Here is a 15,224-nt window from a genome sequence, read left to right as displayed (position 1 = left end):
TCAATAAATTCCTCAGAAACATGGAAATCTTTAGAGGGGTACATTTTTTGGATTCCGAGTGAAAAGGCTCTATCCATATTTTTAACTAATTCTGACCGCTTTTCTTTATCATATAATAATGCCTTTTCAGCGTTTGTTTTATGATGACGTGCATGTTTATCCCTACTTTTAAGCTGCTGTAATGCTTCTTTCTTCCAGTTCTGTAGCACGTCAAAGGCTGCTGGTCTAGCCTTTTTCTTTAACAAAATCGATTCTAAGTATTCAATACGGGGGATCTCAAAACTACCGTTGATTGGCCACTGAAATTCGGAGGCATGTCTGGTCTGTCTGTGCCAAATATCATTAAATACTATACTTCCAATGCCATACTTATAGTACATAGTACACGCCGGCGACCCCTCCTGTGGTGCCGGGCGGCTAAATTCCAAGGATTGTCGATTGCTGCGGAACAGAGCCCTAAAGCAGCTAGACAATTTCCCAGGCATTTCACAAAAAATTGGTGTTACCTGGTTCAATAATTGTGTCTGCAGATACAATACGCCAAATTCAAATTGTCAGGGTTAAATTAAGAGCCGGGTCACGACTACACCTGACCAAACCTAAGGAGGACTGTACGGTTTACCAAAGAACTTACCTAACAAATTTTACCTTGTGTTTGGTGGTTTCGGCAAATCTGCCCGCCTCAAAATGGGACCCTCGTCAAGATGCCGTGTCAGACCACACGACTATCGTCCAAGGATCGGATCGTGCAGCGCTGCCGAGGTATCGCGTCTCGATCGGTCGGACCCGCAGAATCACACCGTCCCATCCCGGTTCGATAGTCTGCGTCAACCTTCAATGATCCGGCATCAATCTTGAGGGTCCCTATTCGGGCGCCAACTGTGGAAACAGAGAAATTGATATGAGGCCGGGAAGCCCAAAGGAAACACACCAACACAGGTTACAAAGAACATACAAAGCGCTTTATTCAAAAGATACAACAATTACCAAAAGTCAATTGACAAACGGATAGCTATTCGGCCCCCAGAGTAACAGAACGAACTATCAACGGTAGTTCGCCGTTTTAGTGTGAGAGACCGTACATTGGGATACTCAGGTTTTTATACTTTTTATTCAGCTCTGGCCAACCCCCTCGCGGGTTAACCATTCTTAGGACCAGGCCTAGAGTTCGTTGCCAGGTCGATCCCATAATGTATGCATTTCGATCAGTTTCGCTGATCCAGTTGTTCATTAACACATAGGTCAGGGATAGGACAAGGTCTCAGTTCATGACCCCAACAAGTGGCCTGCAGGCATATTACTTATTCATGTGTGCGGAGGTCACAACGGCCAGAATCCCACTCGAAATGTCATTCGACCTCCATTTTGTTGTTCAGGGTGACTTCCACACTACAAGAGAACCTAAAATGGCGGCTAAATCCAAGATGGCGATTTACACAATACATTAAGGTCAAGACCTTGCCGCGGAATCTATTTACACAATGTTTTTAGACAACTTGGCGTAGGCCAACATACATTCAAAGAATGCGATAGGAGGTATAATATTATTTCGATTTCGACACTCGCGCACCCCTGAAATACACGCACCCAGCCGATCGCGTGTGGAACTTCTCGCGCACCACTGAAATATATGCACACGCCCCTCCAGGCCCGATCGCGTGTGGAACTTCTCACGCACCTCTGTAATACACGCCCCCAGGCCAATCGTGTGTGGAACTTCTCACGCACCCCTGGAATACACGTACCCCGCTCCCCCAGGCCCGATCGCGTGTAAAACCACACACGAGCCCCTGTAATACACGTACCCTGCTCCCCCAGGCCCGATCGCGTGTGGAACTTCTCGCACACCTCTGTGCTACACGCGCCCAGGCCAATCGCATGTGGAACTTCTCACGTACCCCTGAAATACACGCACCTAGCCCGATCGCGTGTGGAACTTCTCGCGCATCCCTGAAATACACGCACACGCTCCCCCAGGCCAGATCGCGTGTGGAACTTCTCGCGCACGCGTGTTCCCTGTTCCCGACACCCGTAATACGCGTTCCCCGCTTTGCATTTGCTGTTTGCCAGTCCGGTTAACTGGTGCAGGGTTGGCACAGCCCTTTGCGATGGTTTTGCGATCTTGATGGCTTTTCCTTGCGCGAGGGCGTTCTTGGGGGCGTAACTGGCGCTGCTGCAGGGTTGCTGCGCCACTCTGCACCACGGCTGCTTTTGGAGGTGAGAATCCATGAATACGCTGTGCGCGGAAATTTATTTTATCGCACGCGGCTGGCGCAGACATTCGCACGGGCACGCTGTGCGCCAGCCGCGTGCGACACTTTTGGGAGGAAATACATGAATCGGCCTGTTAATCGTGCCTTTCATCAACATAATGTAAACATAAGAGAGAAGGGTGACCAATGTTCTTTTCATAATGGGAACTATGAAAACATAATCCCACTATACAACTGCCAGCGTAATCACCTTTGTCATTTGCATGAAGGCGGAGCATAAGAACAAAAATGTAAAGCGGGTTATAATGCTGCCTCCTCATCAAATCAATATCCAAATTCGCAGCATTTTGAACTTGCACACGTTCAAATAGTATTCAGAATAATGTTTGTACAAACAGCTAATTATTTCAATTCCTGCCACGAATGGAGGCAATGCCGCCATTCGATGCAACTAGAGTATGTACGCATTATTGACCTATAACTATTGAAAACTAGCAACATGAATATTGCGTCGCTTGAAATCGACACTACCCTTATCTGTGTACAAACCCGATACAGGTCACACACACCTCCCACCCGACACATATCCATGCAACATGACTCCAACATAGTTTCCACAGAAACCCCATACACTAGACTCCATGGACTGTCCACAGCTTAAACCAGAAGAGTAGAGATTTTATGCATCATTTAGAAATATAATCTAATTTAATTTATTTATTTTATAAATTTAGCTCAGTTTATAAATGTTTCATTTTGTTTTGAAATGGCGAGTTCATGAGATATTTAAGTGCATTTACCGTTGAACGTATTAGAATGTTTGTCTTCGAATATGAATGGAAGTATTTTGAATGCAAGAGATATTTAGGTCCTTTGCTCACATTACGACGGTATTGTGGGGAAAGCGTAATACGTAGTGTGGCGTAATGCTAAGGAGGATGAAATTGGTAATGGAAATGGTGGACAATCAGGTATGGAATATTGTGGCCCTCTTGTTGGGATAAGTTGTGGAATATGTGAAACTCTTGCGAGCAATATATCTCCATAAATTATCAAATGGTTAAACAGCACTTTAACTGCATATCCAACGATTGAATCCCTGTTTGATTTAGACTGCATGAACGTAAAAATTACATCATTGAAATCACCAAAACAATTTTCAAATATAAATAAGGCTTTAATTAAAACCCAGCCAAGGGAATTTAAAACTCTGATGAGCAATACAAAGAAACTACTGGAGGAAAGTAAGTGGAAGTTCCTTCAATTGGCAATTGAATCTAAGAACCAGAAAAGGTTTTTTGGGCCCATTGTGGCCAATATGGAACCCTGTGCCAGGGACCCCTACATTTTGATATCATTGAGGATACCTGCATTTCCATTATAGTAATCTGTCTTGCCAGGGAAAAACAAGAATTACTCCAACATTTTTCAATAATCCTCAAGCCTCAGATATATTTAATAAGTGATTTTAATGTTTTATGAGAGGTTGAGGTAAGGATGGTCTTAATAATGCAAAAAGTACAAAAAGCTTCAGGAGTGGAATACTTTACAATACATCCTTTGCGCAGAAACCCATCATTTTGGTGACCTTTCTGTTTAAACTTTTCAACAGATTTAATAAATAATACTTAGTTTTATCCCATATTTACAAAGGTAGACTGAAGCCAGATCTCCCTCATGGGCAGCCTTGCTAAAGTTTACAGTAACATTATTTTTAGATGTATTTGTTCATGGTGTATTGAGGGATACTGTCTGTGCCCCTTGTAAGCACTGATAGTTTAATGTAATAGCTCTAATACTCTTATTGTTACTGGTACAAAAACATGTTTTTTTCAAAAACAGACCATATGATGTTTGTGGAGCTAAAATCAGTAAAAACAGGTTTGTCTCTTTCTATACTTAAAGATATGTCAATGCCAGCTCTACTGTTCATAATATGTGTAGTGGCAACTGAGTGAAGATACGATTCAGTACAGGAGTTTGGATTACTAGATCCATTCTGGTGTTAAACAATGTTAGGTAAGACTATGTTCTTGCTCTTCAATTGTGTGCCCTCTAAATAAGCAGCCTAACTGTATAAATGACTCATTGAGCATCAGATTGTCCTTCTCTCGATGGGGAGCGGTTGGGGGCCCTCCTCTTTATTAAGGATGCAGTGTTGATTTCTAAAACACTGGCTTGCCTTCCACACCGACTGAATTTGTTTGATAACTGCTGTAAAATCAAAGGATTAAAAATAAATGTAGAAAAAACTAAATGCACGACCTGTGAACATCGAAGTAAAAAAACAATCGACTCTCATCACTACATGGGAAGATATTAGAACAGGTGACTAATTATCATGGTGCTGTTGGATATATTTTGGGGTTATACCTATTACTTTGTGGTATTTTGTTATCATGCTTTTATTTGGTGGTGTTTTTTAATACTTGGTAATATATTGTGGTAACTCGTTGGGGTATTTTTTATAGTGGTGAGACTAATTTAGAATATTGCATAATAATTGTTTTTACCGGGGTCACTAACAACAAGCAAAATACTGGACTTAATACACTCTGGATAAATGGTTCATGCCCCCTTGTGGTACCTTATGTACAATACCACACTACGCCCTTTTGGTTGAGTTTCAACAATTGTAAAGCATGCAATTGAAATACTGCACATTCATTCAATCTCTATAGCTACTTTCTTTTGAGATATCTCTTATTACACTTCTGTCTTTTTATGCACATGAATTAAACGGACTAAATGCAGCATAGATGCGAAAAGACTACAAGTTACTTTGAAATCTGTTTTTTTGTCATAAAATAGAAATATGCAAGTTATGAAGAGTAACAGTTATGCCCGCAATGGAGGTCATTACGACCTTGGTGGTAGCCATGCCTCTATTTGTGGCATGACTACCCCCATTCCGGGTACCGGGTCCGGGTTCCTGGAATGGGGCAATACCAGGCCATTTTGAACTGGGAGGGCCCGGTATTTCCCCATTCCAGGAACCCAACCCCATTCCCATTCGAGTCCCCATAGGGTTCAATGGGAATGGGGAGCATGCTAACAATGGGACTGTTAATAACGGGCCCGTTGTTAGCATGCTGGACCACTCGCGGGACCCGCTAAGGACACCTGGTAAAACCAGGCATCCTTAGCAGGTCCCGCGAGTGGAACTCGTAATGAGGCGGTAGGGGGTAACAGGGCTGGCAGCTCTACTGGCCCCATTAACACACTACCGCATGTCTCGTAATGACCCCCAATGTGTTTCACAGAGCACATTCATTTCAATAGCGTTCTGTTTTATGAGTTTCAAGTCTTGCCAACTGTCCGCGGCAACGTGGGACTTGGCAAGAGAAATACACTTTGAAAGAGAAAGAAAATAAAGCAAAACCTTTCAAAACATAAACACAGGGTTACATGCATGTTCAAAAATAGACAGCACCTAATATGAAATGACTGACTTAACATCGACTAACTGACCTAATTCAAAACAGCAGCCCCTCACTTAAACTCATATTTACCTAGGTATGTTGGCGATATTTCTGATTCATTTTGGCATGGAGATCTTCCCCAATCTTTCTGCCTGCATCGGCCAGGGTTGTCCAGATAAGGACTGCTCCAGCATCAAACAGCCAGCCAGCACTGAGTTCCGTCTCTATCCAGCTCTCTGTTACTTCGTCACCCAGTGCCTGAAGATGAATGAAAAAACTACTCCCTCTCAAAACCCTTTTTGTAAAATGTCCCTGTCACTCAAGGGAAATACCTCACCTTGAGCAGGTCATTCCACTGAAATGGCACATGATTTCAACACTGGAGAGCAAAAGATAAATCTCTCCTTGTGCGTCCTGCTTACTAGAATGCCCTGTTTTCAGTGGGACAGATCTTCACATTTTATTTATCACCCAGCGCAAATTTAGTCTGCACGTTTAATTTCCCATTTTAAAGAGCAACCTGCCTTCAGCCTATTTCAACATCGATTAATTTGCACTAAATGTCATTAAGGGATTCAGTTACATTATAACTGGGGTTGGGTTAATATGTTAATTTATATTAGTATTATGTTTAGTGCAGCTCAGTCCATTGAAATATCATCCTGAAGCAACATGCAATTTCAATAATGTGCTCTGTGTATTGGCATCTATTCAATTCTGCCTGAAACTCATGATCTTGAGTCTGGAAATGAATTTCACCCCGTGAGCCTCTATTGCAGTTCAACCCACGCTAACATGTGCATGCTAAAATGATGAACCGTTGAAATGTATAGTCTCACTGCTAAAGTTCAGAGCCCCTACTCCTACAGTGTACACCTATGTTGGATGCCTTTTAGGGTCTTCAAATTAAGGAAAAAGGTACCCAGATTCTGTGATGCTATGAAGGAGGAAGTTGCTTAAATATATGGAGGTATTTCAGCATGTATGGAGAATTACACGGCAGAAGCTTAAATTCGAGTTGCTTCTGCACAAATCCCCCAAAAATATAGGATACCACACTAAGCAAGAGATACAAAAGGCCTACCAGGACCGGAAAACAAGTTCTAATCTATCTTGCATCTGTCCTGACAGTTTGGCCTATTTCAATTTAGATATTAAATGTTACCTCGCAATTGAAGACTATTTAAACACAATTAAACCTGTGTAGTAATGGTTAGTTTCTGTACAGCGTGTTGGTGGTTGGGTCTAACATCGAGGTGTGTAGTATGCACTTACCCAAGGAAAGACTGAGGGTCTCATTTACAAAAGCCTTTCCCTATAGGAAAACCCCATTGGAAAACGATTTGTAAATCAGACCCTGAGAGTTTTTCTTTTCTTTTTTTTTGCCTGGTATATGCAAGTCTGAATTTGACTAAACACACGGTTTCAATAATTCAGCAAAAGAAGCACAGCATCAACACTAATGTGAATCTCTGAGATCCATGCCATTGACTTTTTTTGGTGAAGATATCTTGTCTTTGTATTCTGAAACAATCTTTTACTGAGTTTACGTGATCATGTTTGTTTTTATATTTGTACTCTGCATATATATGCATGAATGAGAAATATATGCCTTTTATGTGTTTCCTGGCTATCACAGGGAATAAACTCTTATTACTACTACCTTGCTTCTCAATCAACTGCAAGCAAGTGAGAACACTACAGACTTTTCCTGATTGCTCCATGGAGGAGTCACTGTATTACGATTCACCTCACATTACATGATTCACTTCCAGCAAGGTAAATGGTTGCCTTGAAGTTCTTTCAATGTCTCTCTTTGACCATCAATGAAAATGCTCCCTCCTCTTAAGTCAGTATGGGATGTCTGCTGTTGTAGATTTTGGTGGACATCGGTTATTGTTCAGATCTCAGGCTAAGATTATAGTAAGGCGTGAAGTTGAACGTACCATTAACACAACACAGCATGGTTTACTAGCATGACACTTTTATTGGGCAAGCAGCTCCCTCCGTGTAACACAATACATATTGCAGCATAGCATGTGATGACACCATTACACCATGAATGATCATGCTGAATCATGGCATGGCCTTTATCAAGTGGGGGCGCATCCTCAAGTGTTGTACTTGACTAATCATGCAAGAGCAAACAGCACAGTTCAACATGAGGCACTGCAATTTATTTATTTGTGTATAAAGCACCAACAGCCTGCAGACATCATGGCTCACACCAACACATCAGACAAAAACATGTAGCACAGGACATCAAGAGGAGTGAATGCAGAAAGTGGGAATTATATCCAAACAGAACAAAAGTAAATTAATTCCCTGCCAAAGTTTTAAGGGTAAGGAATGCCATTCCTTCTGTGCCAACGATGGAAATGATCAGCCATTACCATTAATTTGTTTTGATTTTGGAAAGTATAAGAGCTGAGTCACATGACACATTGTTCCAATGCACGGTGGATTTCTTTGTACTGAGAAATGATCAGACCCATTCAAGGGCATTCCCTGAACAGTTAGCTACTGTGGCCAAAGGCAATTAGAAGGTGGTCATGATCAAGTAGGCCAAACACTACTGATGGTTCAAGTTAAATCAGTATCCCTAACTTCCCTCCGTCAATAATATTCAGCATATTGGATTGTGAATCCAATAGTGCACTTTCAGTGCCATATTGTGGTCTAAAGCCAGATTGGCTGGGATGTAGAATAGAGGTGGCTTCTAAATGTGCTTGTAGTTGCATATTGGCATATTTATTAAGCACTTTGAGCAGAAAGTAGGAATTTGTGACTGGTCTCCGTTTAGTTGTATCTCTGGGGTTTGGACTCGGTTTCTTAACAAGTCATGTCACAGTAAATTCTGCAATAACATCTCGCACGCTAGTGTACCTAAAAGATGAGTTGACAAATCTGGTCAGAAAAGGAGAAAATATTTTAGTGTTCTCCAGAATTATTTTCACAGGAATTAAATCTCCCGAGCAGGACGTAGGACATCATTTCCTCAAACCCTCTTCCATGTTAGGGGAGTTAGAGGGGTGTTTTATTTCCGGGTTTTTATCATCAAAGTCTTTGAGCAGCTAGGTCCCATTTAATTTTGTCACATGCATTCAAATGTATTTCCGAAAAAAGCCAGTTGAATTTGTGTGCAATCAATATTAGATGGAGAAAAAAGAAGCACTTAGGACTGAGGCTTCTCCTGCGATCTCATAATGTCAAACAGTTTTTTAGAGTGTTTGCTGCATTACTACAATGCAGCATCATGCTTGATGAGTCTACCCAGTCACATTGTACTAGATCATAACATATCTGAACAAAGAAATGCCATGCAGGAATGATCTGTCACCTCTAGAAAAGGTAGTGAAAAGGGATGAGCCGCTCTCACTGTTTTATATTTAAAATGTATTTCTGTGTTTTTCAATTACAATATTGGCACAGACACACCAGGACCTTCAACTGTAAGTCCTCTCTAAAATTATTAACTCATGATCCAGAATCAACATATGCAGAAATAGTGTCACAAGCTCCTTGGGAAGAAATTCATATTAATGTTAGTCTCATTATGTATAAGTAAAGTCAGCATCTTATAGAGAACAACGCATCTCACAAATAAATCATTTTTGAATAAAACAAGTTGAACATCATTGGTCGTATTCTCAACTAAATTGCTGCAAATAATTAAAACAAAAAAATTGTCAATAATGTCAATCACTTCTCGTTATTTCTATAAGCGAAGACAACATTTAGAATAATTCTCAAATCATGAACTAAACATTATTTCCATACAGCTCATAGTTTGATGGAGGTGATGTTTATCTTCAAACATAATTCAATTCCATTAATCAATATTTAAATCAATATAAATATGGCACTATATGCTTCTATGAATTATGTTCATGCTTGGTATCCTATCTGAACACAAAACATTTTGGATAAGAATAAACTTTTCATTAGGAGAACTGGAGCCACACTTCTTTATAAATATATAGTATTATGTCACAAAATTACTAATCTTCAATCGGTTATAAAGATATACTCAAACTTGTTCCAAATGAAGTTAATTCAACCTCCAGCTAGTTATCTCATTGATCTTGAATAGAAGATCATCAGTTACTGCCAGATATCATTCCCACTGTTTTATAGTCCCAAACCTGAATCAATATCTTGGCCAACAAAATATCAGAACAATTATCAATGTCACACTGTGCATTAGCTCTATACCCTATAAAGATTAATAAGAATTGTTCCTCTCCTTATTTACTGAATACCATGTGTCAATACCGGAAGAAATCATAACATCATATGTTCAAATCAAACAAACTCCCTAAGTTGGTCAACAATATCCATATGTTCACAATGTATAAATGAACATTGAGGTCAATCAAAATTCTGTCCTAACAATTCAAATGCATATAAAAACAGCAAATCTTTCCTCTGGAACAGCTTGCCTGTGGCCATCAGAGAACCTCCTCCACTTCCGTAAAGACTGACTTTACTATACAGGAAATCCTATGGCCTCTACGGTTCATGTTATGTTATTATACTGTACTCTTGTCTAGTTAGAAAACAACCCTCAAATTCTTGCATTGTGTTATACATGTAATGTGGTAAGCTCTTGCGGTGCACTGTTTGAAACGTGTACTGTTCTAAACTCTGCCTATTATCAAGGCACTTGTGATGTACTTTTTACCACTTGTACTGTAATAAGCTCTTCTCCTCATTCCCATCCTCTGCACTTTACTGGTTCTAATATTCCCTAAATTTGAGAAACAGTAGATTCCCTTGCTCCTCTCCCTTTGCTCTGGGCCATGCAAAATGGCCTACTAGTTGGAGGTGCCTCATAAAGAAAAATACCTTCCCTCTGCCCACGTTACCAGAAAAGGCAAATGAGGTGCATCTCTTAACTGTTCCTGTTTTACATGAGTGATTGTGTTGGCTCTTGGTAGTAGAATTGTGAGGACTGAGTAGGCGTTTTAGCCTCTTCTTCAGGAATTAAGTCAATTTGTCACAGTCATTCCTTCTATCTTTTCCTTGGGGTTTTCTCTTTGCTCCTGCAGTTATTTATCCACCTCTTCCCTGTCTGTCACTCTCACCATGTGTTGATTTCCTCTTAATTCCTTATCCCTTGATACCCACCTCTGCTTGTTTACGTTTACCTCCATTCCTTTATCTCCCCTTTGAAATTCTACCTACTTTAATTTCCTTTTGGATTCCTCCTATATCTAGTCTTCTTCTTTATTCACTTCATGCTATATGCCTCTCCCACACTCCATTCATTCCTTGCCCACTTCCTTCTCTACTTTCTGAAGTTCTTCCCAAATTAATGTGAGTGCCCACTCTCATATGCGAGCTTGGTATTTGGTAGAAAGCCCACTTTTCGATCAAATGTCCTAGTCACCTGTAGTTGTTGCTATTCTTTTCTGCTGTGACATGTTTTTCTCCCAGCCAGGCTTAACCTCAACCCTGAATGAGGGTCTTGCCCTGAGTGTTTCTGTTCTGCACTATGATTCCCAAGGCAGGGGCACCCAAAGGTACCCCATATTCGACCAGAAAGTGTATGTTTTCTATGTTAGTCATGATGCTAGGATGGTGTTGCATTTTTCACGTGTCTAAAATGGTTCCACACAGTAGACAGTCAACACATTCCCCTCCGATAGCAATTTCAAGACACAGCCCTTGAACAAATATAGGCTGCATTCTGTGTTTCAAATCATCATCAGAAAACATTTTCTTCACAAAATATCATTTTTAATATATTAATCTTATTGTTAAGCACAGGTAATACAAAAATTATTAAAACACATATACACAACACATAGTCATATACAAAGTAAAAACACTACCACCTCACAGTATCGCAACTAGTATGCTGAAATATTCAACCAGCATACCACACTATTGGCAACTCAATAAATCTCATTTTCCATTGTGTGACAAAGCCCAACTTATATAAGTTTCAGTCCTCTGTGTTCGATGTAACCGGACATTCATCAGGGGCAGAAGTAGTGCTGTGCTTTCGGTAGAATCTTCCTATTCATACACCAATTGCTATCTCTCCCTCGGGCTATTCCAAGAGTTCTCCCATCCGCAGTCAAAGTAGCGTCCCGAAGAAACTGGCCTCTTTCCTCTATCTGGCAGGGATCCCACTGGTTCTCCCTTGGGCTATTCCAAGAGTCCTCCAAACTGCAGTCAATGTAGCGTCCCGAAGAAACTGGCCTCTTTCCCAACGGGGATCACGGCCACGAGGGCATCTGCGCTTCAACTAATTTGAGGATCGAGGGAATAACCCGGGACATATAGACATGGCATTCCAATTCACTTTCTTGCACGAGGCAGTTCTTGAATATTGTGGAACCAGTGGGATCCCTGCCAGATAGAGGAAAGAGGCCAGTTTCTTCGGGACGCTACATTGACTGCAGTTTGGAGGATTCTTGGAATAGCCCAAGGGAGAACCAGTGGGATCCCTGCCAGATAGAGGAAAGAGGCCATTTTCTTCGGGACGCTACTTTGACTGCGGATGGGAGGACTCTTGGAATAGCCCGAGGGAGAGATAGCAATTGGTGTATGAATAGGAAGATTCTACCTAAAGCACAGGACTACTTCTGCCCCTGATGAATGTCCGGTTACATCGAACACAGAGGACTGAAACTTATATAAGTTGGGCTTTGTCACACAATGGAAAATGAGATTTATTGAGTTGCCAATAGTGTGGTATGCTGGTTGAATATTTCAGCATACTAGTTGCGATACTGTGAGGTGGTAGTATTTTTACTTTGTATATGACTATGTGTTGTGTATATGTGTTTTAATAATTTTTGTATTACCTGTGCTTAACAATAAGATTAATATATTAAAAATGATATTTTGTGAAGAAAATGTTTTCTGATGATGATTTGAAACACAGAATGCAGCCTATATTTGTTCAAGGGCTGTGTCTTGAAATTGCTATCGGAGGGGAATGTGTTGACTGTTCCTTCCTTTTGTAGAAATATATATCTCATATCCTCACTTAGTAGGAGGGAATATCACCAAAGTGTGGGGTTTCCCCTGCAGAATAATTCCCCTCCACACAGTAGACTCCATTCTGCCTGTCTGTGTCCTTTTCTGACCCCCTCCTCCATTCATAAGAATGCAGGGTTTAGTTGTTTGTCTCAAAGACCTGAGTGGTCATATGACTATCCGTTGTCTTCCCTCTGTGTGTGCAAGAATGTGGTCCTATTTGACCAGATAAAGAGAGAGACAGAGAGAGAGAGAAAGAGAGAGAGAGAGAGAGAGAGAGAGAGAGAGAGAGCTTGTGTGTGTGTGTGTTTGCTTAACCTGCACTCTGAAAGACCTGACACCCAACAAAGAATTAAAGCTTTGCACCAGCTTGATGTCCCAAACAACTTCACAGCAATGCTCTGGCTCTACATGGAAGACTAGAAGGAAACCACAGTGGCACTCGCATGCCCTCATCAGGTGGAGACAACAGGATCACTGCACAATGGCCTCATCTCCCTGAAACTCCTGGTCGTTCCAGCATCACCTGAACCAACGGCGGGTACACTTTCACTGCTAGGGTTCTGAGACTCTTCAATCTGTACCAACTTGAGAATCTTCACCTCAGGAACCCAGGCAAGTGTCCTGATTCTGTCTTCTCTCAACTGTGAAACTCCACAGGCCTGTACTGCCTCTATTTCTGTGACTGCACCACTGAATTCACCTAATGGGTACATTGTCTGAGGCTGGCTGCTCTCTGGGGTATTTCGATCAACTTTTCTCCACATTTCATTGTAGACTAGCTAATCTGAACCTATCGTCAAAAGCCATAGCCTGTGAACAAAGACATACATCACTGGCAGCCTCTGGCCACATCCGTCTCGCAATCCCACTCCTTTGGTTATGCCTCCTAACCTGGGAATCTACAGACCATGAGTAATCATCCTTCTGAAGGGTCTGGGGCCCCCCTCTGCATAGGTGTCCCGTAACTGGAGCCCTCGGTCATCACTGAACAATGTGAACAGCAGCCGCCACTGGAAACCGCCAACCACATACTGCAGAACTTCTCACCCAGCCCCAGGGTATTACTGTCTTAATCCTCTGGCACAACTGATAGCCATTTTCTTAATGTCCTTCTTCATCCCCGAGCCTCTTCTTCATCTCCTCTGACTCTTCAAGAACTCCCTTCAATGGAGCTTCAGGAACTGCTTCTCAGGGGGAACATTCACACTGAGGTAACTCTCTCCATCCAGAGACTGTCTCCATTTGCAACACTGATCACTCTTAGTTTCTTGAAAAAGTGCTTGTCTAAACTGAAAAACATTTCCTTTCCACTAATGTTTGTTTGTTTTTCAGGAACAACTTTATTTATTGACTCTGAAAGAAACTGTTTTCAAAGGTTGATACTTACTTGCTATTTTGTGAATTCTCACATTTACAAAGTTGTTCTTATCTATTGGTGTATTGTTTTCTTTCTGCCTTTTATTAATATAAAAAAAGCATTTTGTATACAAATATAGTGTGTTCAACCACTATTATTTGGTAATAATGAACAGTGTCAACTGGACTTGTGACCCACCCCACCCCAACTTTTTTGAGTTAGGCTTTGGCTGCTGTAATATGAATACAACTTGAACAGCACGGTGATCTTGAGTAATTTACTATTAATACCTGAGTCAGGAGGATATACCTAATGACCTGACCACATGGCCTTAAGGAACATCTCCCTAAGAATTGGTTTGCAGCAGCATTCATGGCAGCACTCACATACCTGTTTTCCTCTATCAGAGGAGACTTGCTAATGTTACCAGGTGGGTCACAGGGCCCCGGGTTAGTGTGTCTGTGAGTAGTTGACTCTGCATTCCCCATGCTTCTATTTCCTGAATCCTGCCATACGTCTCAGACCAGAATGGGGGTTATTGCCTGTATTATGAAACATGACACCCTGACATAGGTGGGGTTCATTGGATGGTAGGCCACACACGTCTCGAAGGCTAGTGATGAGGTGAACGCCCTAGAATATGATCCCTGTATACTGACTCTGGGACAACATTCTTGAGCGTGAGATCGCCCCCAGCCCCTGGGTCTCCCAGTGCACATCTAACCTCCTCACAGACAGTGTTCTTCCATTTAGGGATTGTTCAGTTTGTGTAAAGAAAAGTTATTATTTGTGTGTGTTTTAATTGAGACACTTGCATTTTAATGAAACTGTTATTGATGTAATACACACATTTTTTATGAAAGTAAAACCTCTGAAAGTGTGAGCTGTTAGTTTCACATTCTATGCCCGATTTAAAAAATACAGATTATGGTAACGTATGTGTTATTAGCTTACTCAATTGTCAATGGATCAAAAATCACAGAATGTGAGCGTAAGGAACCTTGAGGGAACCGGCATTATACAGATACACAAATGATGAAGATAACACAAAACACAAACAGTTTTGTCAAAGGTTTTGTATCTGTTTTATAAAACCCGGAAATAAACAAACCAACTCCTCTTGTATTTGGATCTCACAGTGGAACGGAGAAGTTGGTACGATTGGGCAGACAACCAAAGTGTTGAGGAAAGAAATGGGAATGTGGGGTGTGAGATTGTCACACCCAAATCACAAGT

The sequence above is a fragment of the Ambystoma mexicanum genome, chromosome 4q, assembly GCF_040938575.1.
Source record: "Ambystoma mexicanum isolate Mex_15411 chromosome 4q, UKY_AmexF1_1, whole genome shotgun sequence".
Taxonomy (NCBI): Eukaryota; Metazoa; Chordata; class Amphibia; order Caudata; family Ambystomatidae; genus Ambystoma; species Ambystoma mexicanum.
This window is presented reverse-complemented; position numbering follows the sequence as displayed.